Below are 27,746 nucleotides of genomic sequence, written 5' to 3' on the forward strand. Positions count from 1 at the left end.
AGACAAGGAACACTACAGACAGGAAAAAGTGTGGAGGGGGAAAGGGCTGTACTATCTGACACTGCTGAAGAGCTGATGAAGAGTTAAAGACTAGCAGGATGGAACAACATGTGTGTGGGACTGGGAAACTGGGAATTAAGGAGGATGAGGGTAACAAAAATACTCTTGAGGTCACACTGAAAAGTGTGTTAAAACGTGTCCACTTTTTTCCATTTCGAGAACACAAGCATCTCTTACTTGCATGACCAGCATAGCCCTTTCCAATGCTCTACGCTACAGACAAAGCCATAGTCTTAAAAGACAAATCTCACCTTGTACCTCTTCAGCCTAATAATGACAAGCAGCTCTTACTGCCCTCAAAATAAGAGTCCAACTCTCCTGCCTGGTTTGCTTGTACTCTGCACCTTCTCTTGCCCCATCCTGCTGCTCTCCTCCTTCCGCAGCCCCCCACCCCACCCATCTCCACAAGCAGAGTGGTTTTTCAATCCCTGAAATGAGGAAGTCTTTCTCTTCCCTTTCCTTCCCTTCACCTGGCCAGTGCCATCTTGGGCTTCGGGTCTCAACCCTGACATTATGGCTTCCTCAGATGTCCCTGACTTCCCCTTCGCCGCTCCCCCCCAGCAAGATCTACTGGCCTCCCAGCATGCCCTGTGCATTGTCCTGGCATGGCAGTGCTCATCCTGAGTAGTAGTTGCCAGCTCCTTCATCTGTCTCCCCCTCTATACTCTAGGGTCCTTGATTACATAAATCTCTAATGGTAAAATACCAGGCACAAAAACAGGCATCTTGATATCTGAGGAGATATTTTTGATGAAGTATTCTTACCACTAACTAGGAAAGGGATTCCCCACCCCATCCCCGTTCTGTCACTATTTATCCAGCTTGGACTGACTAAATCCATAGAATGTGTTGGCCATTAACCCTACTTCTTATTTTAAGGAGACAGACAAACAATGTAAGACACCACTAGTGACGAAAGGTGTAAGCTTAAAGTGAGACTTACCAAGAAAAACCCAAGCAGATCAGCAAAGGAGTGCCTTTAATTCCTCAAGCTCATGCAGGGAATGGGGCCTATCAGCCCAGTGAACAGACCATGGAAAATGGTCTAGAAAAGAGATCATTTTTGCTAGTGTTGCTGGAAATTTTTGTCAAGAAGCTGGGAAGGGAGAAGAGAACACCTGTGAACTACCCGACAGGGAGCTTGTAGGAGGAAGATCAGAGTGAGTATATCTAGTGACTCTGTCTCCCTGCCAAGCTACAACAGGAGGCAGCAGACAGCTGGCAGAGTCATCAACTGAGAAAATGGGTGTTTCATCACCTGTGACACACCAAGATGCTGAAAGTTCAGTAAGAAACATAGTTCAAGTGCACACAGTTGTCTTAGCCACTCACCTTCTGGAATCACCAAGTCAAGGCTGTAGCTCAGCACCAGGCAAGACAAGCCCCAAATACAATAGTCTGGGAAGACAGGAAGACGCCATTCCCAGTACAACCTGGGGATCAAAACACTGAGCGTGTCCTCCTCTAGAATACAGCTACTCTCAAGGAGTATAAATTACAAGACACAGCACCCATTATATATTGCTGTATAACAAGTCATCCCAAACTTTAATGGCTTAGAAGAGCAGCAATCATTTGATTCTCTCTGGGTCATTATTTGGGAAGGTCATCCCTGGCTGCTTCTGGCTCAAGGTCTCTCATGTAGTTACAGTCAATGACTGGTGCTAGAGCAGCCGGTGGGTGGCTGGCCATCTCTGTCTAGCAGTCTTAGGGCTTCTCCAGGGGGTCTCTCCCCAGGGAGAGACCGGGCTTCCTCATAACACAGTGGTGTTGGGGAATTCTGACTGCTTACACAGAGATCCAGAGCAATTCCAATGATCCATGCAGAAGTCACATCTCCTTTTGTGATCTAGACTTGGAAGTCTCATGATTTCAGAGCAACCATAGTTACAAGCCCATCCAGATTCAAGAGAAAGAAGCACCTCTCATTGTCACTTTTTTTTTTTTTTTTAAGAGAGAGAGAGAGAGATCACAAGCAGGGAGAGAGAAGGGGAAGCAGGCTCACCGCTGAGCAGAGAGCCCGATGCAGGACTTGATCCCAGGACCCTGAGATCATGACCCGAGCTGAAGGCAGAAGCTTAACCCACTGAGCCACCCAGGCGCCCCTCTCATTGTCACTTTATAAGACCATGTAGGAAGGGAGACATTGTGGCAGTCATCTTTCAAACAGAGTCTGTCAAAGGCACCAAGAAGGTGTTGGTCCAGCCCGCTCTCCACTTCCACCGATCCTCATGTGATACCCAACTCCCACCAGTAATTTTCCATCAGTTACTGTTCTTACATGAGTAAGGACCCATGGAAAAGGGGTACAAAATATGGACCCCAAATGGCAACATAAGCCAAAAATTTTTTAAAAAGATTTTAACACCTTGAGCAACATAGGAAGATTATTATGTTATAACTATCACTCTAGCTGTGCTGTGGAAAGGGAACTACAGCAAACAAAACTAAGGTAGGAAAATCAGGGAGGATGCTGTTTGTTATCTTTGCCTCTAATCCAAGAGTGCCTTAGTTTTCCTGTTGTGTTTTGTTTTGTTTTGTTTTAATGAGAAAAACAATAGCACTTACCTCAAGAAGTAAATGTGAGAATTAAATATAGGTAAGTATAAGTCAGGTGCTTGGTATAATGCTTAGTAAGTGGTTTATACACACATTTGCTATTAACATATTCTTAATATCCATGTGAGAGATGATGATGGCCTAAACTGTGGAAATGGATAGATCTTAAATATTTATTGTGTGGAAGGTGAGAAAGAGGGGGGAATTGAGAATGACTACTGTGTTTTGACTTCAAGCAAATAGCTAGGTGAAAGCGGATAAGGAACACAGAGGGAGACAGCTCTCCTAGCCTCAGATGCAAGCCTAAACATTCCCCAGGGCTTGCTTTCAAAATGTTCTCCTTGGTTGTTAAAGCTCTGAGAAGCTGACAAGTTTCTCAACTGCTCTAAGCTCTATTTCTTCATCTGTGAGGAGAAGATAACAATAAAATGTAAATGTGCACTTAATTAATGTGAATTTAACTCTATGATCTCTGCAAAAGAAGGAGAGTAAGTATAAGCATAAGAAAAAATAATTTACATTTGCAACCATAATTTATTAAACAATTCTACTCAACGAGTATGACTCTAAACTGAATTTGATAAAGAAGAGCGGAGTCTGCTGCTGCTTCAGCCAACTATGTTCCCACACTTCACCTACATTAAGTTTGCTTTTACAGGTAAACAACCTGAGGGTCTTAAAGGGCCTGGGGGTGGGAGGTTGGGGAACAAGGTGGTGTGTATTAGGAAGGTATGTATTGCATGGAGTACTGGGTGTGGTGCAAAAACAATGAATACTGTTAAGCTGAAAAGAAATCAAAATAAACAAATAAATAAATATAGGTACATTAACCTATATTTATTTATTTATTTATTTTGATTACATATGATATAGCCCTAAATGAAATCCAGTACAACTTGGTGAGTTGATCAAAACAACATTAAAGCAAGTAATCATAAAAAAATAAAACATATATACATATATATATATACTTGAATCATTTGTTTTAATTTAAAGCACACAATCACAAATTTAATATTGTATATTTTGCTATAGATCCAAGACTCTAAACAATTTCTTTAGTTCTTTATTTTTTTAATATAGGTCTACTGACTGAAGTTCCACATCAAATTCCTAGAATAAAATTTAATACTTTCTAGTTTATAGTAACAATACAACTTTGAGACTCAATAAGATCAAGGTTGTGACCAAAGAAGTGTATAAGGTGGTGGCATGTCTCAGATGTATGTGACCATAAAAGACATTGTTCCTATTCAGTTGCATCTATGATCCGTGTCTCTGGGATGATGGCACACATTTCTTAGAGCATGTTTGGTGCCCATACACTCCTCATGCTAGTTCTGGTCCCGGCTGCCAGGACCGCTCCCTCAGTTCAAACACTAGATTCTAGTAACAGCTGGATTGATATCATGTTACCTTTTATTTCTCCTACTAGTTTATCCTCTCTGGATTTCCATAACCTGAGCAACTAAACCTCCTCAAGTGCCTCCCAAAGAAAACACAAGGGTAATAGGACTTCATTTCAAATAATCAAACAAAATAAAGGCTACATGGTGAAACCCTATAGAGTAAGAATAAAATCCTCTCTGCTCAGCAGTGGGTCCTTCCCACCAGACCTCCAGCCCAGCATCCCACACATACCCATCCCAGCTCCAGCGCCACTCAGCCCAGTACTACAGGAAGATTGCTGTCTTGCTTCCAGATTCTGTAAAACAACAAAATATAATCAAATACTCGCGTACAACTAATCAGGATGGTTCTGCTTTGATATAGTCATGTGTATTTTCTTCTAGGAACAAAAATGTGATGCTGACCCTTTCTTACGTATGGCTCTTGAGGTGACATCAGAGTTGACATTACTAGGTAGTTGTATGCTTGGCACCATTAATAATACATTTTTTTTCTACTTAAGAAATTTGTTCTTCTTGTGAATACCAACTTTGATTATGTTAGTTGCCAAAATGCACACACAAATGTACACACATATTTACACACATATGAAGCAGGAAGAAATATAAAATATTCATGGCAACATCTGCACCCAGACCTAGCTACACTGAATTACCATTTGCCATGGGGAAGCAGTTGTTCCCATTATCAATGCAACATCAACCCAAGGGAGAAAATGAAAAGTTCATTTTTTTTATTCTAAATCTGAAAATAAACATAGTTGACATATTACATGTAGGAAGCAGTAAAAAGATATGCCCAAGTCTTGACTTTGAGATAAATGACTTCAGGAGTAAGAAAGAAGATACCAGTACATATAGCCAAAGCAGGGGAGCTGGTCCCCAACCTCTCTCTCCAGGCCTAACACCACTGCCTACTGCCACGCGGTAAGCAGTTGAGCACATGAAAAGAGGGCAGATGAAGGAATCCAACTAAGATGAAAAGATGGAAAAAATGAGCAGTGAAAAATTTTTTACTCTTTTTCAGCTCTGGCCAAACTTGGAGCTGGAGGGGTACCAGGACATTGTCCTGTAACGTTTAGGATATCTTGGGTGGGGGGCGCTAATACTTTTCCTAGGTACAGTTGGAGAGTGGCAGTCTTTGCAGTCCAGCCCCAGTGAAACCTGAAGGAAATAAGAGTGTGGCAGCCCACCACCACCATCAGTCACAAACCAAGCATGGAGAATGACAGGTGTCTCATAGGCCCGTGAAGACAAGCCAATGAGTGGCTCTAAGAGCCTATCTGAGAAGGGACCCCCAACGGGAGAAGGAAGAGGAAGGGAATGCAGCCACCAGAAGGGGGAGAGAGGGACAGTTGCTTCTCTGTGTGATTCCTTCAGGTGTTAGACATAGCAGGAGAAGGGAGGACAGGCACATCAGCAGAGCAGAAAATGCATATGACTCCTCTCTGCCTTCAACATCACGAGACTAACTCCCCATCACCTCGGGGTAACTTAAAAGTTAGATCAGAAGAAAAACAAAGGAAGAAACTTTGCATGGGAAAAATGGGCTTGATACAGTTGAATGCTGAACTAGACTATGTCCATTTCAGAGATCTTGACCAAGAAGCTAGTGCACCAGATACCTTTAATTTGAAGGGCGGGGGGGGGGGGGGGGGGGGGGACTGAAGACTCAGAGGCAGAAATTAAAGTTAGTCAAGAAGAAGCTCATGGGCAAAGATGTTAACTTTGAGTTTCCAGAGCTTCTGTTGCAAATAAAAATGACTAAATAAAACATTCGCAGTCAAAACAAATAAGTAAATGAATAAAGGCAAGAAAAAAAGCTACCATTTGGAACAGCAATGTATGACCATACACTTGATATCAGCTACATGAATCACACACTACAGGATAATAGTAGTTTCCTAGACAGACAAGTTTTGAGGGAAGGAGATGTAAGCGTGATGTTCAAAAGGACCATGTGACAGAGAATCTAAGAACCATCTAATGATGGAGTCTGGTTTGCCAAGAAGAGCCCGAAGGCGTGAGATGGAGCCAGGTAACTCAAGAGTTGAGGTGTCGCTCTGTTAAACAGCAAGCCCTCCTTATGCGATGGCAACTTAAAAGTGGGGGGATTAGAAGCTGATTTTTTTTTTTTATTCTAAATCTGAGATGAAGTGGTTGATTCAGGGCTGTAAGACATCTTCCTCTCAGCTGAATCCTGGTCCCTCCAAAAGACCCACTTTAATTGTTAGCAAAAGTGCCACTTGAAAGAATTACAGTAATCGAATCTGGCTGCAGCCAGAGCAGGCAACTTTGCTTCCAAACCCACTGGAACCATCCAGGATTTCTCTCGCTCTAGATTTTGGAAAATGATAGCATGTGCATTAACCAAATTTAAACTATTCTTTTCAAAGCTAACAAAATAAATACATTTACAAAAAATAAAAAAGCTATAATCCTCTCCCTAAACCCCCCATTCCAGCTTCTCATGAGAAAGAGAGAGGGGAAAAACAAAAACAAAAACAAGGACTATTTTGCTAAAAACTATGAAACTCCGGCTTGGGCTAGTTGTTTTTAAAACTGCCATAAAACAAATAACTGTCCCCTCCCACCTCTTTACCTCCTCCTGCTCTGGCTTCTGTCCACTGGAAAGCATCCGGGATGCACACTTCAGCACTGACAGGGTGGGGAGCGAAAGGGGGGAGAATGCTGCCTGGCGGGAGTCAGAACCAAAACATTCATAAACGCGTGCATGATCTGCGAGCCAAAGTGCTACTTCTCAGGAATGGCTCCTAAGGGCAGTGCAGAAACAGCAAACAATAAAGCGGGAGACACCAGCCAGGCAGCAGGTGGAACAGGTGTGGAGAGATGGGCACCCAATGTCAAGGTAAAATCGGTCACTCGGATATTCTTTAAAGAAAGCTAACACGCATCCTGGAAAGACCTGTGCAGCTTTCCAAGTGAGAAATACTCCTGGATTGTTATTATTTATCTGGAGCCCCAGGTGCACACTGAGCTCTGTAATAGGTAGCACGTGCCAAAACAAAGAGCAGAGCCCTTGCCCTGAAGAGTTTGCCGTCTAAAGGCACATTTGGGTACAGTTAGCCTCCACAAATCGGCAAAGCAGAAAATAAACATAGCACAGACAGACACCAAGGAATAGATCTTTGCTGAATGTCAAAGCTTTCGGAAACAGGAGGGCTTTTAAGAGAGTTGTGGTTTTCATTTCATGTTGTATTGGATTTTAAAAAGGAAAAAAAGAAGAAGAAGAAGAATCTGCTGTTAGTAAGGATTTAAAAAGATCTTGACAGGCCAGAGCAAGAGGCTAAATATGGAAAGATGACTTTAAGCAAGATCTACAATGTAACGATCTACATCTGAGTACAAAATAAAAGGACCCTTCAGGAGCCGATTGCAAGTTAGTGCCGCCAACACTGGCTTGTGCCTGAACTCCCCCAAACAGTAAGCTGATCTCAGGGGGAATGCATAAAAGGACTATCTCTAGCTCTTGAATGGGAAAGGGGATGGTTTGGCTCAGGGCAGCCTCTGAGCAGGGCTGACTCAGACTTTACATCCCAGGGCAGGTGACTGAGATGCTGTGTGACACAGGGCTTAGCCAGACTCTGAACTCACACAACACATGAGAGATCCGCTCTCTACCTGACACTAATTTGGGTGAGTTCCTTTGCTTCTCCTTAATGGGCTTCCTCCATCTGTTAAAAAAAGAAAAGGGAATGGGGGACCTGGGTGGCTCAGTTGGTTACGCGGCTGCCTTTGGCTCAGATCATGATCCAAGGGTCCTGGGATGGAGTCCCGCATCGGGCTCCCTGCTCCGTGGAGAGCCTGCTTCTCCTTCTCCCACTGCCTGCCGCTCTGCCTACGTGTGCTCTCTACCTCTCTATCAAATAAATAAGTAAAACCTTTTAAAATTAAAAAAAAGGGGAAGGGAGGGCCGGAGGGAGGGAGGAAAGAAACAATAGAAAAGAAAAAATTCTAAGAACACCTCATTTAATGGGAAAATCTTTATAGTTCTAGCACCGTCTGGCACAGAGTGACCTATTACTTCAGTGGCGCCTCCGACGCTCTCCCTGCCTCTCCTCCCCCTCCACTGAAGGCCCGCTTGTTTAACGGGGTCCCCCGGCTCTGTTCCTGAGCTGTGGTTCCAATAAGCCACGTCCTCACCTTCCGAGTGGGCAGCAAGCCCGTTGTGGTAGAGGCAGGACACTATGCAATACCCCTCCCCCAGGCTTCTTCGTTCTTAAATTTTAGTTGGGCAAAAATTCCCCCATATTTCCATTTCTGCAGGAATAAAAAACAGAAGCAGGACTTAGTTTCACGATATCATCACTGATTCCCTATGCTATCGTGGCTCATGATTAATTAGCTTCCAACACTTTCAAACCCATTTCTTTCTCTGTGACTTTGAGACAGTAGAAGTGGTTACACGACAGTGTAAGCAGGAAATTTCTGAGGTGGGAAGCCCTGTGTCCCACCACTCTGGCCTTTGCCTGGGATGTGTGTCTTGTCTTGTTCTCACCAGAGCCTTCTCTTCCTTCTGGGGCCTGAACCTATTTATTGGCAGGATCTCCTGGAAGTTGCCCTATCCCTCTGCTCCCTCCACCTAGGAACACATTTTCCTCCTCTGTTGGGATCCCTCTGCCAGGCCAGGGCCCTGTGATATCTGCTCTCCCACAGGCATGGTGATTCCCCGCAAACGGCCTCTAGTGGGACCATTCCTGCCAGGACTCCAGGCCAGCCCTCATCTGCCATCTGTAATCTATTCCACCAAATACCAAATGTCCCAAAGCCCCCGCCTCCCTCAGTGGACACTTGTCCGACTGAAGGAGGGAACGTGCCCAGCAGGACATCCTACTCTCTTCTCGAACCTTCAATCACACCATTATCTCCGACACCTGCCGATTTACTGCGCATTGGCCAGCATGATGAGGGGAATACCATCTCAATAGAAGTTTCCACTCCAGTTGCTCATGGGTGCCACGTGTTGACTCCAATGTCATTGAGAGTCATTTGTGTTGGCGAGAGTGCCTATAATAACATCCTCTGATTGGGATTTGTTACTTTTCCTGGTGACTGTGCCATTCCAGCCTGCTCAGAGCCCTAGCATCACTACGGAGTCATGCATTTCACATGCCATCTTTCTCCTTTCTCATTATTGGGTGACTTTTCACTTGGCCTTTTCTGCAGATCAGCCCCTCCGAATATGCCATCTGGAAAAATGAAGAGTGAAAACACTGCCTTAAATTAAAGAGAGAGAAAAGTAAAGGGAGAGAAAGAGACTCTTCATCACCCTGAATTAGACCCGATTTTCCCACTCTGTCACCACCCTCACAGGAGCTGGCACGGTCTTCAGAAGCTGTCCCCATTTCTTCTAACTATGGCAGAGAGGGGGGCAGAGAGAGAGGAAGAGAGAGAGAGAGAGAGAGAGTCATCCAGTACATTAGATAGATTTGGCTAGATTGATGTCATTGCTCATTAAGAAAACAGGCAATCTGCTTCTCGTTCTCATTGGAGAAAATAAATCTGCACAGAGCCCAGCCAAATAATGTGTAGCAAATGATCAATGTTATCTGAGGGAGAAGATGATTGATCCTTTATTTCTTACACCCTCTCATGCATAATGCATAAAATTCAGGATGTCCTCAGCTTGCCTCAGGACCTAGCAGTGATGTACCACATTACCATGCAGAACACTCGTTCTGAATTTCTAGTGACAGTCTCCATACCCCTGAGCAAGTGGGAGCCAGGAATGCTTCAGAATTCGAGACTCCCTGATAGTGGCATGATGGATTTTTGAATCCCTTCCAGGCCTCTTTACAAATACATGCATGACTCAGGGAAAGTCTCAAAAGAATCTCGGGTCTCAATATCCCCTAATACAAAGCAGAATTGGTAAGACTGGCTTCTTTTAGCATATCAGATCAAAGATTAGAAAAACGGAAATTTGGGGGAGAAGCAAAAATGAGATAGATGGCTAACAAGGGAAACGGTGTTTCTTTTTCATTGGAATGGTTAGGTTTCAGAGATAAAGGTAATCAGTGGTGATTTTGGAGCAGGCTGGATTCTCCGATGTTGTATCTTAAGCGGAAGCTGTTTGGTTCCTCCTTCTCCATACACGTTAAATTATGACAGTGATGATAAGGATGACAATAATGGTAGCTAACATGTTTAAATACTTATTTGCCAGGCTTTGAATTAAGCATTGTTCATGTTTATCTCATGTAATGCAAATTTTTGGCCGGGAGAACTTAAATTAACTTGCCCAGAGGCCACAGCTAATAACCAAGGAATTCCACAGCCAATGCTGCGGATCCACACATAAAATGCTACTATGGTGGGACTGGGGTCAAAACAAAGGAATCAGTATCAAAGTGTAACCGAGAATCTTTAAGAACTAGGCTAGCGCAAGACTTTGTAAAGTAATAAGAATTGCAAAGAACTAAGGGGTGGGGGGACACCTGGGTGGCTCAGCTGGTTAAGCTGCTGCCTTCGGCTCAGATCATGATCCCAGTGTCTTGGGATCAAGTCCCGCATCGGGGTCCTTGCTCAGCAGGGAGCCTGCTTCTCTCTCTGCCTCTTCCTGCTGTTCTGCCTGCTTGTGTTCTCCCTCTCTCTCTCTCTGACAAATAAATAAATAAAATCTTATTTTAAAAAAAGAAAAGAACAGAACTGAGGAGTTTTAGCCCTTCCTACGAACTCTCATCAGAGAGTTTCCATGATTCCATAAATTCCATAAATTTCAATGACAGCCCATTGGGTAGGCAACCTCATGCCTGCGCTGGTTATGAAACTATGGTTTCTCCGTCTCACAGGTCTCTCTGCTCTGCTTCTCACGTCTTCTCTGCTCTGCTCTGGAACTCTGCAGACCCTGGAGCCCGCTGCTCCCTGTTAAGCTCTGTCACTAGGGGGCGTCAGAGAGACCGCAAGACTGCGGGAGGAAGCATGATTTCGTGCCTTCCTGGTTTATTCCCTGTTTCTGCGGCTACATTCCAGCAACAACACTTCCTAGCTCTGGCAGCAGGAGCTCACTTCTGCTCACTGTGGCAGTTTTCAGTCCAGTAGCAACAGTGAGGAAAAGCGTACAGGTTTTCTAACACTCCTCGAAGCAGCACTCCGGTGACACGAGCCCAGCCAGCGCACCCTCCTCAGAGATGTGCATCCCGGCCCTACCAGGCCCAGTCTTCTAAGGTTTTGGGGTGTGTGTGTGTCTGTGTGTCTGTGTGTGTGTGTGTTACCTCTACTTTTGTTTGTTTATTTGTTTGTTTGGGGGAATGGTACCTCTAGTTTTGTTTTTTTGGGTTTTTTGGTTTTTTTTTTTATTAACATATAATGTATTATTTGTTTCAGGGGTTCAGGTCTGGTAGTCATCAGGCTTACACAATCACAGCACTCACCATAGCACATACCCTCTCCGATGTCCATCACCCAGCCACCCCATCCTTCCCACCCTTCTTCCCTTCAGTAACCTGCAGTTTGTTTCATGAGATTAAGAGTCTTTTATCGTTTGCCTCCATCCCCGGTCCCATCTTATTTCATATTTTTCCCTCCCTACCCCCAACAATCCCCTGTCCTGCCTCTCAAGTTCCTCATATCAGAGAGATCATATGATAGTTGTCTTTCTCTGATTGACTTATTTCACTCAGCATAGTAGCCTCTAGTTCTATCCATGTCACTGCAAAGGGCAATGTTTCATTTTTTGATGGCTGCATTGTATTCCATTGTATATATATACCTTATCTTCTTTATCCATTCATCTGTTGATGGACATCTAGATTCTTTCCATAGTTTGGCTATTGTGGACATTGCTGCTATAAACATTCAGGAGCCTGTGCCCCTTGGGATCACTACATTTGTATCCTTAGGATAAATACTCAGTAGTGCAATTGCTGGGTTGTAGGGTAGCTGTATTTTCCACTTTTTGAGGAACCTCCATACTGTTTTCCAGAGTGGCTGCACCAGCTTGCATTCCCACCAACAGTGTAGGAGGGTTCCCCTTTCTCCACATCCTCACCAACATCTGTTGTTTCCTGACATTAATTTTAACCATTCTGACTGGTGTGAGGTGATATCTATCTCACTGCGGTTTTACTCCGTATTTCCCTGATGTCGAGTGATGTTGAGCACATGTCTTGTGTCTGTTGGCCATTTGGATGTCTTCTTTGCAGAAATGTCTGATCATGTCTTCTGCCCATTTCTTGATTGGATTATTTGTTTTGGGGAGGTTGAGTTTGATAAGTTCTTTATAGATTTGGGATACTAGCCCTTTATCCAATATGTCATTTGCAGTCAATGCCCATACCACCTTGAACGTTCCTGAACTGGACTGATAAGTCATTTGCAAATATCTTCTCCCATTCTGTTGGTTGTCTTTTGGTTTTGTTGACAGTTTCCTTTGCTGTGCAAAAGCTTTTTATCTTGATGAAGTCCCAATAGTTCATTTTTGCCCTTGCCCCCCAACTATCTAAGTTTTAATAATTCCATCTTCTTCCTTTTGCTTCCCCAACTGAGGGGTTGGGGGGTTCCTGCATCACCACCATGATACCTAGGTGTTTGTTTTTAAACTTTTCATTTCTCTAACACTAAGTAAATAATTCTTAGTATTAAATTCTCTAATTAAACCATAACTCATATGGTTGCAGCTTCCTGATTGGAACCCAAATGATACAACCTTCAAGTTGTTTGCCTGCATGTAAATTCCTTGCATTTATTACTGAGTGATTAGAATAGCTGGGGCGGAATCCAACCCCAGGTTTGTCTGGTTCTCCAATATCTCATGATGACTCCCCACAAGGCAATGCTATCTACTTTGCCTACGTTCAATAAAAGGACACACATGAAGAACATACAACATCATGCAAATTAAAGCCTAATAAATACCTGGCTATTATGTAAAATGATGATACTGCATGCATTAAAATTCTTTATCAATACTTTTATTAATAATAATGGCTATCATGTATAAAAGTGAGATCCACTGCACTGAAATGTTTTGTTTAATGAGTTAGCTTGCTTCTGTGTTTGATAAAATAAGTCCCTCTTGGTGTCCAAAAAAGTATCATGCAACTCTCTACCTAGTATGACCAGTGATCACAACAGTAGTGATTCTAGCTCTGCCAAGACACTTTGGGTAGAGAACAAGACACGAGTTATAACTCAAACCATCATCATTCTCATAATAAAAGAAGCATCTGAAACTTGAAAAGGATCATGGTGTATTTGCCACCTGTCGGTATCTGGCAGGACACTATGATATAATGGCAGACACCCCAGAGACCAAGAGACAGCAGGATCAAAGGGCATACTGTGTATGCCAAAATGGACAGATACCTCAGACCCACTATCCCGACAAGGTGATTATTGCAGCTACACATACACTGTGAGGCTCAAGATGGTTGATGAATCTAAAGACTAAGAAAACTGGGAGCTCAGACTCTTTACTGGTCAGAGGCCAAGAAGTCAGAAACTACTCACAGAAAGAAACATTAAGTCCTCACCAGAAACTCCAGGATATGATGTGAAATAAGGTCAGCTAAGTTTATTTGGGTAAATGGGTCTAGAAATATTTGTTAAGTCTTCTATTAAATTAACCCAGCTCCACAGCATACATACTGAAATGAAAGCAGAAGTTCTTATGCCACTTCATACATAAATACACACACACACACACATTTTATATATCATGGAAGGGATTATGTTTTCTTATTTTATTCACACAAAGGCCATATTGCAGTGAGCCCACCTGAAAGACATGACAAACATACTCAAATTTCTAGGAAATCCTAACAGGGACCAAAAGACAAAATGAATAATTTGACCAACCTGGTGGCCAAAACTACAGTGAAAGGTAGAATGGTGCACTAGCTCTAAAGAAAAATTGTCACCCTCCTCCTACATAATGCTTCATTCTAAACAAGTGCCCTTGGCAGCACCTCCCACAATGTCACACATCCAGTGGATACCTAATAAATACTGGTTGCCTCTGATAACGCTGACAGAACACAAAGGCATTATAATGAATAGTGGGTGATAAAAATATATATAGGTAATGGCTCAGTAGTGGTTGTGTCTTTCAACAGCAGTTTGGAAGAATAAAACCCGCTATTATATTATAGATAGATAACATTAGATGTGAAAACTGTAACTCCCTTATCTGGTGTCACCCAAGGAAAATGGAACTAGGATGAAAGCACAAGCTTCCTTTTAGTAGCATTAAAGAAGTCACCACTCACTTGGGGGCCATAATCAAGAATCTACACCCTCTGAATTCGGAGGCAAGGTCAGGAAACAACCAACCATTGAAAGAGAAACTGCATACAAGGGATTAGCAATTCAGCCGTCCTAAGAGTTGGTGTGTAAATGCGTTGTTGCATGGACTAAGGAATCCACCAAGCCCAACATTTCAAAGGCTAGAATGTAGGGAACAAAGGTTATAACTTCATCAACTGTATTTGATAACAAGTATAAAGAAGAGCTGTAGCAACAGAAGAGAGGGGTGTGTGTAATCAAGGAAAACTGGGTAAAGAATGTGACTTTGTATTTATCCAATAGTGAACAGGAGACAGACATTGCAGTAGAAGTAACTATTCCTGTTCTAGAAGAGTTATTCTATTTGGGGGTGCAGAAATAATGTACCCAGCTTTGAGAGGCTGGCATAAGGAAGAGCTGCCAGGTAAAGGAATAGAAAAGGAGTATAACAAGTTAATATAAGTCACGGTAAGTCACTTTAGTGTCATACACAGTATCAAAGGCAAGTCTTCCAAACTGGAAATCCACATTCATGAACAATTTAAGGGACCCAGACTCCATGAGCAAGAAGGCACCAGATAAGTTGCAAATGCATCTGGGCTCCTGCAGGAGGCACCACCCCTCTGATCTGGGAAACTTGAACTTAATGATTGGTAGACCAAAAAATGAGGAGAAGGATTGTACCATGTTTATAAAAACAGCCAGCAGAATGCAGATCTCCATGCCTTCTGGACAGGGCACATGATCTGAAAGTGAGCTCTGTTTCATTAGACATGGGCATCTTCTCCGATCTGATCATCTGAAACCATATATTGGCCTGGTGTGACTCCAGATCTGAGCTAACTCCAGATCAACTGGACCACAAAGCTGAGAACCAATTCCTGGACAACAATGACAAAATCGAGTCACTGCCACCCTGATATATGTCTTGAACAGCCAGCTGCCCTATCCACATCCCCATTCCTGCCACAGCAGCCCCGAGTCTGCCACCTAACAGGGCTGGAAACGTACATGTTCACCTTATGGTGTATCATCAAATTATCTCCCTTTTCGTGTTTGTCCTTAATCTCTCCAAACAAGTCATGAGCAAAACCATGAGAAGGACCATGTCCTAAATGTCTATATTGTGAACTAAGTTATTGGTGAACATACTCTATACCAAGCTCTGCACAGAGAGCTTTACACAGACTACTTCACTTGTCACAACAACTCTATGAGGTATGTTTTCTCCATTTTATACAAGAAAAAATCAATGCATGAAAGAGGTAGGTAATTTGCTTGCGTTTACATATGTAGTAAGTAACAGGGTTGGACTCAAGTCCAGGCATATATTCACAACCATGATGGAGAGATGGTGGTGTGCAGTGGCTAAGTAGACAAAAGGACATGCCCTCCAGTTGCTCACTACATTATGTTAGTGATGCTGGCATAAGAGTAGACAGATTAACAGAAGAGTAAATTCAGAAATAGACCCATATGCATCAGAATTTATAATCTGATAAAGTGTTTCAAAACAATAATAAAAAGATGGAAAATTCAATATGTGATGATGAAGAGTGTAGTTACTCATTTAAGGAGAAAGGGTTAAGTTCCTAACCAGTGCTGTACACGGAATATAAGAAACATTCCATATAAACTAAAGATTCATAAAAGAACAAATAAATCATAAAAGTACTAGAAGAAAATATCAGTGAAATTAATATAGTCTTGGTCTGGGAATTACAGCAAAGATAGAAATCATAAAGAGAAGAGATGAATAGATTTTGTTACATACCATTATTCAAGTTTCTCTTTGACCCAAAAAACCATTAACAAGGGTTTGGAAAAGTTGACAAATTGGGGACTTACGGGGAAGAATTCATGACAAAATAATTAATATGCTTAATATATAGTGAATTTATAAATCAATAAGGAAAATATAAACATCCCAATAGAATAAAAAATGAACAAAAGTTATAAAAAGGCAGACAGTGCTCTATCCTATTAGTTAGAAAATAAATGCAAATCAGGACAACAATCTGATAGTATTTTTAATTTAATAGATTAATACAGATTTTTTTAAGCACAAAGCCTAGGGGCACCTGGGTGGCTCAGTGGGTTAAAAACTCTGCCTTCAGCTCAGGTCATGATCCCAGGGTCCTGGGATCAAGCCCCACGTCAGGTTCTCTACTCAGCAGAGAGCCTGCTTCCCTTCCTCTCTCTCTCTGCCTGCTTGTGATCTCTGTCTGTCAAACAGATAAATAAGATCTTAAAAAAAAAAAAACCACAAAACCTAATGTTGGCAAGTATTTGAGAAAACACAGGAATTCTCATATACTACTGGCAACAACATAAACTGGTTTAACATCTCTAGGTGACGGTTTGGCTGTAGCTATCAATTTTTTTTTCCAGAAATTCTATTTTCTAACATAATTTGTTAAATGTGTAAAAAAAAAAAAAAAAGATTGCAAAGGTATTTATCATAGAGTTTGTTATGATCAGAGAATGGTGGAAACATACTAAATGTCCATCTTAAAGAATCAGCTTAATAACTACTGATAAAGCCATACAACTGATTACAATGTGGCTATTAAAAATTATAACCTAGGCTTAATGTACTGACACAAAACAATGACCATATTATCAAGTGAAAGTAGATTATTAAACAACATGAATGTGATGATTCATGGATTATTATTTTAAAAAATCAAAATGTATGTGGAGGGGTCGTTTACGCAAATGTAAGAAACAGTATGGAAAAGCATACACCAACATTTTAACAATATTTATCATTGGACAATGGGGTTACATGTCAAAGATATTTTATTTCTTTTATTTTTTCAATTTTTTCTCTGTTTTCGTAGAAAGATTTTTATATTGTATTTTAAAAAACATATTAAAAGTGACATTGCATTAAAAATATGAAACTTATCTTCTACAGTTCTTTCTATTAGAGCTCTTATCACAGTCATACGTGATTTGTGTGCCCACCAAAGTGGGAGAAGTGTTTAATCACTGGAAAGTTTCAAGCCCTGCACTTGGACGGCTGGGGAGCCTATGTCACTTGACCAAAAGTAGAATCAGGCCTCTATGGGTCAGTTTACTGTTAGCAGAAGTTTGGGGATGCTGTCCTGAGAAATCACTTGCGTGAACTCCCTCTTGTTCTCTGCTCATGAAACCTCTACAATGAAGAAAGCATTGGACTCATGCTCTTATACTTTTCCATTTGTTTCCAAGTTGTTGACTGGAAGGTGGATTGAGAATTGATCAAAAATGTCAAATACTGAATTCTTAGGACAATTCGTATGCCACAAGTGTCTTAAATTTGGAAGACAAAGGGAAAGTTAAACCGTTTCTCGACCCTCCTATCTGCCACCTGCCACCCTCCTGTTTCCCCTTACACACATCTATATACATCCACAGACATCATTCTTCTCACCTCTCGGAGGACTCGGCCAGAAAAGCTGGAGCTGTCAAAGAGAATCCTCTTTGGGGTGTAACATGTGTCCCCACTTGAGCAATTACAGCCTTGTGTTCATCCAGGCTGGACAGGCTGACCCGTCTCTTAAGTTCCTTATTAAACAACATCTGTATCTCACCCCCCCTCATCATGGTAAGAGAGAGATTCCCACGCGCAGCCTGATAACAGCTGCTTTATCAGTCCTTCTACAATCTATGAGAACACCAAGGAAAAACTCCCAACTGTGAAGCAAGGATGATTGGAAACACACCAAACACCAGATTAAAAGCAGGAAAATTGCACCAAACCTCAGAGAGACCTTTTTTTTCTATGCTTCACATGGAGGCCCCCCATTATCACTGACTTCTGGATTAAACTGTTAAAGTTTTATGAATTATTACCATGTTTTCTGTGGAAAACTATAACCTAGGACTTTGTTTTTAACTAAATCTCCATGTGCCAGCTGACAATTTTCTACCAATGCTGATTTTTTTTTAAAAAGTATGTTTCTCACATAGAAATGCCTCCCCACCCAAATCATTGCATTCCCCAGGCATATTTCACTCAGATTCCAGACAAGTAACATTACAATTCATCCTCATCTCGGCAATTGTTACATCAAAAAGAAAAGACAGAGATATAGCTAAATGAATTGCATGGAGAAAGCCAGGAGGATAATTAGAGACAGCTTTCATTTGAACATTTATATAGCTCAGGAATCTACTACAGGGGTGTTAGAAACAAAATCTGAAAAATTATTTACCTATATCTTTTCATGTGTTAGAAAACTTCCATTAAAAACAGGTAAGGCATAGATAGGGTGACTGGAGAAGACTAGATGGTGAATTATTCATTCTAGCAGGGCCATTCCAGGTCACAAAACGGGAGACTTCTTATAATCTAAGACATAATAGAGATGGAGGATGACAGAGCTCTGTTAAATCAACTCATACTGCATTCAGTTCTTCAGAACGCAGCACTGATAAGACATTGGTAGACCCAGGAGAGAAACATCTGAGACGAATTGTCAGGTATCAGAAAAGCAGGTCAGAATGCAAGCCTGTTTTTTAAAGTGATTTGTCCAGAAGACCAGACAAAGGGAAAATATTGTAGAAGATTCCTTCACGTCCCCTGATTCCATGCCACCATTATTAAATGACTGTAATAATCAAGAACAATCAGCACATTTTTTAAGGTGTAGCAGAATTTTAAAAATCAGACCATGACTGGTTTTTTAGAACATTTTCAATGATCGTAAAAATATTATGTATGCCTAGAGGCAACCTTTTAAAATACAGAAAATCAAAATAAAGAAAGGATCTCTCCTCTTACCACTCAGAAGTAAAAACAATCTCTAAGACTTGGTAAAAATGATGGTATATTTTATGTGGAGATACATGTATTTGATAGTGATAATCTAGAGCATATATATTTTCCCCAATTGGGTATATATATTTCTTCTGAAAACTCCCTTATAAATAGGGTTTAGAACCTGCTTTTTATCATTCAACCTTCTTAAGTATTTTAATTACAATGTCACAGTGTTTTAAATTTATCATCACTATCAAAAATGGTTTTAGGCACCAATATGCATTTTACATAAAGGTTTAAAAAAAATCTTGATATTGGATCAAGCAACTTCCCAACATATGAAGCATGCATACCCAATCCAGGTTTTGCAATATTCACTGGGGGATCATTAATCCTCTGGAAAAAGAAGAAAAGTTACATAATCTTTGTAAACTTCAGTTTCCTTACCTGCAAAATGTCATCACATTGCTGCAGACTGTGTATCCCACATAACTCAGTCCACGAATTAGTTATATAAGCAAAAATATCCATTAAAAGGGGAGTCCTAAAGTGATACAAACATACCTTAAATATTTTATAGTAACGTAAAATATACAAATGAACATTCATTAAGCTTATGAAATAGTGTGAAAGCCTTTTTTTTCTTTCTTGCATAAAGCACAGCCATAATGTATCTATATCTTCCCGTTTTACTTTCTTTAACAAGAAACAGAACATGCAGACACTTGTAAAACAGTCTAAGTGCAAAATCTTTCTAGATTTTCCACCACACTAAATTGAACAGCAACTTGTTTAGTGAATTCCTTAAGAATTTCTAAACATCCAACTTAAGTTTTCATACAAACAATATCTTTCTTTCCCACCTATATATTACCACTTTACATAATACTTAACCAATGTACATAATTTCAACAACAAATGCATCTGGAAAACAGGCTTGAGAACAAGCTCCATTGATCCTTCACACATCCCTCCACTGAAAGCTGCTGAAGGACTCAGTGCACTAAAAGAATAATCGAATATCCACTGGCCTTGAGCAACCAGTGTGTTGTGAAGACCAGTGGACATGTAGTAGAGGGAGGGAAAGCCTCAGATAAGACAGACATGGAGTAAGTGTGTAAGGTTGCTGTAAGTATCAAAAGAGGTAATGCACGAGAAATAGCACAGTGTGTGGCACTTAATTAGCTCGTGCTAAACATTAGCTTAGAAAGAGAGAGAGAGAGAGAGAATAAGAAAATAACAATTCCTTCTGCCCTTTGCTCATCATCACTGCAATCTAGTCCAGGTACAACCAAGACCAAGCAAAGAGAGCCTAGACCTTGAGGATTTGTCAGGCTAGTCCTAACAGACTTGAGATGAGGGTCTGGCATAAATCAGATGCAGCAAAATGAAAGTACTTTCCAGAACACAAGTTTTCTGGCTCTGATGATAAGTTATCATGGGATAAATTGGATCCTGGAGTCAGAAACCATATGAACTCTCAAGCCAGAAAAATGCTGGATCAAACACGCTGATTACCAGGAAAATAAGACACTGACTGGGAGCTTTCAGTAGCAGGCTACCCTTTCAAGCCCAAACTATCTGCTTCATTATCTCTGGGATGTTTATATGTTTACATTTGTAAATGGCTGTTTACTGTCTTGTCTTCTCCTGTCAGCCAGGTACCAGGAAAGGAAGCCCCAGTGAAAATTTAACTTAAAAGAAATTATAAACCTGCATCGTCCTGGCTTTACTCAATCTTTATCATCATCCTTCTCCACCTAAGGAAATTCCTTTCTTGCCAACAGCCCAGGCAGAGCCGTTTCCTATTCAATTTTCCCTGCAGCAAAGAAGACAACAGCTAACATAGGGTTTCAATGAGCTGCATTTTGAGAACATAGAAAAACACAGTACAACGGTAAGCAGAAAGGACTTAATTGTCTATAAGAGCCGAATTGACAGAGCAGACACAGACAATCAGTGGATGATGTCTCAACAATGTAAATAAATAAGAACAGTATGATAAATGCAGTCAAAATCCCTGAGAGCAAGAGTTGTTGCTGACTCCTCTTAGAGACACTGGGCACTGAAAAGACTATAGCGGAAAAGAAGTTAGAGAAGTCCTAGAACCAGGGACATTACGGAATGTCCTCAAAGAAACACTGCTGAAGTTTTTGTGGGAAATGCCTATGAGGTAACAATGAAAGAATGAGAAAAGAAAAGCTTCTTCACATGACAATTTGGAGCAAATAAGTAGGTCCCAGGCCATATTTGGGTTATGTCAAGTTCAGTCTTCTTAGGATCACAGTTCACTTTGATAACTTGTGATAAAGGTACAGACCTCAAAATAGTACAAACACTTACAATGTGACCCAGAAATTGCACTGCTGGGGACTTATCCCAAAGAAATAAAGATGGGGGTGGGGGGTGCTGGGTGGCTCAGTCGGTTGGGCATCTGCCTTCGGCTCAGATCATGATCCCCAAGTCCTGGAATCAAGACCCTCATCAGGCTCCCTGCTCAGCAGAGGGGTCTGCTGCTCTCTCTCCAGCTCCCCCTGCTTGTGCTCTCTCTGTCTCTCTGTCTCTGTCTCTCTCTCTGTCAAATAAATAAACAAAATCTTTAAAATCAATTTTTAAAATTTTTTTAAAAAAGAAAGAAAGATGTGGAGGCACCTGGGTGGCTCTGTCAGTTAAACATCTGCCTTCAGATCAGGTCATGATCCCAGGGTCCTGGGATCGAGCCCCACATCAGGCTTTCTGCTCAGTGGGAATCTGCTTCTCCCTCTGTCCCCACTGCTCTCTCTCTCTCTCACTCACTCTCTCTCTCAAATAAATAAATAAAATCTTTTTTTAAAAAATGACTATTCACACGAAAATCTGTACACTAGTGTCCACAGCAGTTCACAACAGCCAAAAACCATGAACAACTTAAATGGTTTTCAGTGGGCACACGGAAATACCAGCTGTGACACCGCCCTCCCATACCACCTATTGCTTAGCAGTACATGGAAGTGAACCACGGATACACTCAACAACTTGAATAAATCTCCAGGGACTTATGCTGGGGGGGGGGGGCAAATTTCAAAAGAATACAAATTGTATGACTCCCTTTATATAACATTCCTGAAATAACAAAGTTACAGAGCTAAAGAACAGACAAGTAGTTGCCAGGGATTAGGACTAACAGAGAGAGAGGTGGATGCAGCTATCAGAGGAGTAGCAGGAGGGGTCTTGATGATTGTGGACAGTTCCGTACCTTGATTGTGGTCATGGTTACATGCACAGTACATAACACAAACACACAGAACCACACACTCAGGGATAGGTGAACCTAGAGAAATGTTAATAAACTCTGTAGACCTCAATGTCAGTTTCCTGGTTTTGATACAGTGCTATAGTTATGCAATATATTACCACTGGTCCTGAAACACCAGACCTCTCTATACATGTTCTGCAACCTCCTGTGAATTTATAATTATATCAAAAGAAAGGTTTTCAGAAATGCTGGTCTATATGTACTGATATGGAAATATAATTTTGTATTATTCAAGTCAGTCATTGAATAGAATCATGGTGTGATCCTCTTATGAAATTAAGAGATTGAAGACAGAAAGAGAGAAAAGCAAAGACAAGACATATTCTAGCCTTTTATTTGATATATTTCTGTGCTGATTGAATTTTTTTACTTGATATTCTGTACAGTTTGAATTCTTTTCACAGTATGAACATATTATTTTTATCATTCAAAAGGCAAAGAAGAATAATATAAATTATTCTTTTAAATCTATAGACCTCCTCCCCCCAGAAATTCATATGCAATTATGTACACAATTTTAGCAATCTCATAGACCCTGAAGCCCATCCACAGATCTCCCAAAGAGTATGTGTGCCCCTGACTAAGCACCCCTGCTTTAAAAAATTGACGCCTGCAGACGTGGAGAGAAGTAGGATCAAGGGACCTATTAAATATATTCTGTAATCACCCTGGGCCCCATTAGCTAGGACACCCAGCCACACTCAAGTGGGAAATAAAGATTCATTTCTTTGTTTCTTTGGAAGTGACTACATGTGGAACTCTGAATTGCAACTTTAGGAACCACACCAAGGGTGATCATAACAAACATGAAGGAATAAATTAACATATAAATAACTTATTACTAAGAGTACTTAGAACAACATGAGGAAATAGAATGGTTCTTTGAGCATTTGTTTACTAGCCATATTCCAGGCAATATGCTAGGCACTGGAAATAAGGCAGTGAGAAAAACAGGCTTGTTTTCTGCCTAGAAACTACTGGGTGCCTGGAGGCATGGCAATGTTCTTGGCCTGCTTAATGCAAGACATCCCATCTTGTTGAAAATCTTCAATATATAAACAACATGCATAATTGATAGTATTATAGAACCAGAGTGGAAATGTTCTGTATCAGTCCCTAAAAGAAATATAATACATGAATAGATAAAGAAAGATCAGATGGACAGACAGACAGACAGAAGTCCACTATCAAATAGCTACGTTCATCCAGAACCCTTTCAGACAATCAAATGGTTTAATATTTGACTCAAACATGGCTAAATGATCCAATAACCAATAATCTAGACAAATACCTCTTATTCAAAAAAAAAAAAAAAAGGAAAGCTTGATACAGAACCACAATAGTATATTAACAGAAAAGGGACCGGTAGGAACGTAGATGAAATGTTAAAAATGTTGAAGCTGAGAAGCAGCATGGTATAGAATCCATGTGGCTAATAACACAACCTGTGGCCAGACCACCTAGGTTGGAGTCTCAAATCTGTCACTTACCAGCTCTGTGACCAAGAGTTACTCACTCTCTGTGCCTCTTCATCTGTAAAATGGACATGTGTAAGAGTTGAAGGCTGAATGAATTCAAGTTCTAAAAATGTATTTGCCAAATAAACTTTATAACAAATGTTTATTGGACTGAAACCAAATGTTAAGGTATTCAGAGGAAAATATTACTGGGAAAGAAGCACCAGGTGGTGCTACAGAGAGACACTCTTCCAGACAGAATCCAGGCAAGGCCAAGGCAAGAGAGTGAGAGCAAGTTTGGAAAAAGCAGTCCAGGAGAAGTATGACAAGAAGACAGAAAATGAGGGCCCTAGGCTGGCTCAGTCAGTGGAGCATGCGACTCTTGATCTTGGGGTCATGAGTTCGAGCCCCACTTTGGGTATAGAGATTACTTAAAAATAAAATCTTCTTTAAAAAGAAAAAGACAGATTGGCCTAGGGGGAGATTAGAAGCTCAGCAAAAAGAGATCATGCCTGCCAACAAAGGATTTGGGTTTTACTTGATAAGTAATGCTAAACCCCGGAAAGACTTTAAACAAAGAAGACACCTGATCAGTGCTATGCTTTAGGAAAATCACCTTGTCCCACAGTTGATGAGTAGATGGGAAAACCAGTTACAAAATCATTGTATTACAAATGCTTGTACACCAGGAGAAGGGTAAGCGAGGCCAAAGCAGAATGATGACAGTGAAGATGAGTAAGAAACAGAACGGATGATCACTGAGGAAAAAGACAGAGAGATCCGAAAAATGGCTGGGCCAGCAAAAGAAATAGAAAACTATGAAAATAGAACTGAGAAATTACTATGTGCCAGACATGCTAGCAATTTCCCTTAAGTTTTCACAAGCAACATTACAAACAATCAAATCAAAGTAGCCCTTTGTTTACCGGTAAGAAACCGAAGCTCAGGAAAGTTATTTGCCTAGAATCATGCCGCCAGCGACAAGGAGAATCAAGACTTGAACCCAAAGCTTCCTGATCCCAGACCAGATTCCAAGCTCTTTCCAGGAATTCAAGCTAGTGCTGGGGTTGGGGGTGGGGGGCAGATTCCAATTCTGTGTCTGGACACGCTGCTGGATCTCTAAATGATTTTTTTCAGCAGGCAGCTAGAAAGGCATGAGGAAGTCCGGGGGGGCAGGGAAGGGGGAAACATGAAGGTTGAAGAATGGAATTCAGAAGCTTCACAGAGGTTTTGTAAGGATTAGTGAAGTCGCTGAAGTGAATACTCAATAGCAATCAATTGAATAATCAATAACAGATCATTTATAATTATTCCCTTGCATGTTCGTGTGCTGGGATATAATCGTGTTTGTCTGAAGAGCCAACACAGCAGTTTTAAAGGAATTCGCCAACAGAAGAAAGCTGCTGTTCTCTCCAGTAAGCAATATTTTAGTGGCAAAACACCCTGTGAATGGTTTGTGAGTACAAAGCAGCAAGCACGTGAATAGCTTTTTACAATGTCACGTTCTCTCCTTCCACTTGGGAAGGAAGCACAATGCTACCATAAGCAGATACTAACAGCACAGATGCTGGCGCTGATGTGAGCATAAACGCTGTCCCGCACCCAAAAAAAAAAACAAAAAACAAAAAACGCCGAAGTCCCATGCCTGCATAAATCTCATATTTTTATGAATCACTGCCATTATGGCAACCGCACACTGAAAATTTGTGTCTCAGGAAGTGAATGGATCTTTCTTGATAGTTTAGCTTATCTCAGACTCCTCATAATTCAAACTTGTCCCGGGATCATCTCCAAACAGGGCTTTGCTTCCTAGGTTGCTAGAGCGGCGGCCTGGCCCCTGCGTGGCCGAAGGTGTAGGAATAGAGTGTAATTGTAATCCAGAGGAGCAAAATCTCTCCTATGTCTCTGTTGCCACATTGTAAACATCCGACCACAGATTCAACATGAATTTTTTCATTTCTTATCAACAGTAATTTCCCAGAGCCAACAAATATATTCTACCATACAATTTTATGCTTTGTAAAAGGTGACCTATACTTTCTTTTCAAATGCAGTTTCTTTAATGAAAATATTGTAATGTCAGTCCATGCAAAGCAAATGCATATTAATATGCGTTTACATCTGTCTCATATTAATATTCATGCCTGAATCCACATCCCTACACAAAGCCAATTTTCTGACCATCTGTGTGATGGCTGGTGGATGCAATGAATAAATTTTATTTGTGAGGGGAGTGATAAATCATGTATCTTCAGTTTTTCACCCACAATCTTCCCTCTTAGGTGCAAAAATGTTTTCATCGTGGTTTGGAATATTTAAGTAAACGAAACGGATTAACCCCTTAATATTCCTATGATTACTGACAATTTTATAAAGGCCATGAAAATGCAATCTCAAGCCTTCTAACCAAAAATAAGAAGGGACTATGGATTTACTTGGTTGGATTTGACATCTTCCTTCCTATGTGAGTTCGGGTGTTTTAAATAATCGTCTGTGCTGTTTAAAATGCACTGCAGCTGTTTTTTGAAAAGTGTCACAGACGAAAAGAAGGCCTTTGCAAAAAAGATTGTATTCCTGAAGAGAGTCCTTACAACCATCAAGTCTCTTACAAGTCATATGAAGTGTAACCATACACAATGGGAAGATTTCAAACAGGGAAAGTATATCAGTATTTAGATAATGATCTTGGTACTTACAATTGTCCCCAAGTGAAATATCAAGACTTCAGCAGTACCAACTTGTTTATAAATTCGGTGATCTTTTGGGGAATATTGCATCCAAATCTTAGAAACAATTACCTTTCAGGAACTGAGACAAATGTAGTTAATTAACCTGGCAAACAGAGCCCAAAGGGAATTGTTTCTCAATTGAGAAACAATCATATCATGATAGAGAGAGCCTGAAAAATATTGCACACTGAAGAAAGAAGTTTGATCTGGTGGCCTGGGTAATGAAAACTGTGTCGGTTGCCTAAGATGGTTTTCTTGCCTCTTCCTGGAATGCTTTCTATGAATTCTAGATGATTGGACTCCTAGATTGAATCCAAACCCCAAGTTTCCATTCAATTTAGTTTACCTTCTCTGAGTTAGACAGGCTTTCCTAAGGTCCCTAAGAATGTCACAAATAGCACAAACCATAACTTCCAGGTCAAAGCAGAAATAAATTGGAACTTAGTGTTCTCACTTACAGGCTGCCAAAAGTTTCTACATCAGCTGTAGCGACACTGAACAGAGTGACAAGGTGAAACAGGAACCCGCAAAGCTATCAATCTACTATACATACAGCCCCAGTTAGCACATGGGTATTCAAACCACAGATGGAGCCAGTTCAGGGAAATTTTGTCCCAAATAAGCAACAGTTACTATAGGAGCACCTGCTCCTTGCAAGGCATCATCTAAGAATGAGCCTAGGAGGCCATGCTGCCCACAGGAAACTTACAAGCCAGCTGGTAATGGAGACAGTTCTCCCACAAGCAGATTCTCAGCCACTGAGTTGGTGTGTGATGAATATGAACTGAGTACAGGACGCCTGTATGGCTCAGTCTGTTGAGCGTCAGCCTTCAGCTCAGGTCATGATTCCAGAATCCTGGGATGAAGTCCTGAGTTGGGCTCCCTGCTCAGCAGGGAGTCTGCTTCTCCCTCTCCCTACTCATGCTCTCTCTCTCTCACTCATTCTCTCTCACAAATGGACAAAATCTTAAAATATATATATGGAATTTAAAATCCATCTCAAAGGCTGAAAAGATTCAGATGGTCAGAGAAAAGGAGAAGTCATAGCAGACGGTGGAAGTTTCACAAAGGCCCACATGGGCAGGAAGTATTTCGTTGTAAGGAAGCAGGCATCGTGGGTGAAACTGAGTAGCCTGCACTGGTTACAGCTTGAGAATTAATGTTCAAAACTATGGAAGTGAACAGAAATGGTTTTGAGTAGTACACATGCAGGCATTAAATAACATTGAATTATAAAGGCAG

General features: G+C 41.1%; 1 long non-coding RNA gene across 1 annotated transcript; it reads right to left on the minus strand.

Moving 5' to 3' along the window:
* Positions 1 to 3,790: 3,790 nt before the first annotated feature.
* On the minus strand, positions 3,791 to 27,361 carry LOC116575241. Its single transcript, XR_004279668.1, has 3 exons — positions 27,214 to 27,361; positions 19,471 to 19,567; positions 3,791 to 4,324 (listed from the first exon to the last, which is right to left on the minus strand). It is a non-coding gene; the product is annotated as an uncharacterized LOC116575241 (long non-coding RNA).
* Between the last annotated feature and the right edge of the window lie 385 nt (positions 27,362 to 27,746).

The sequence above is a fragment of the Mustela erminea genome, chromosome 16, assembly GCF_009829155.1.
Source record: "Mustela erminea isolate mMusErm1 chromosome 16, mMusErm1.Pri, whole genome shotgun sequence".
Taxonomy (NCBI): Eukaryota; Metazoa; Chordata; class Mammalia; order Carnivora; family Mustelidae; genus Mustela; species Mustela erminea.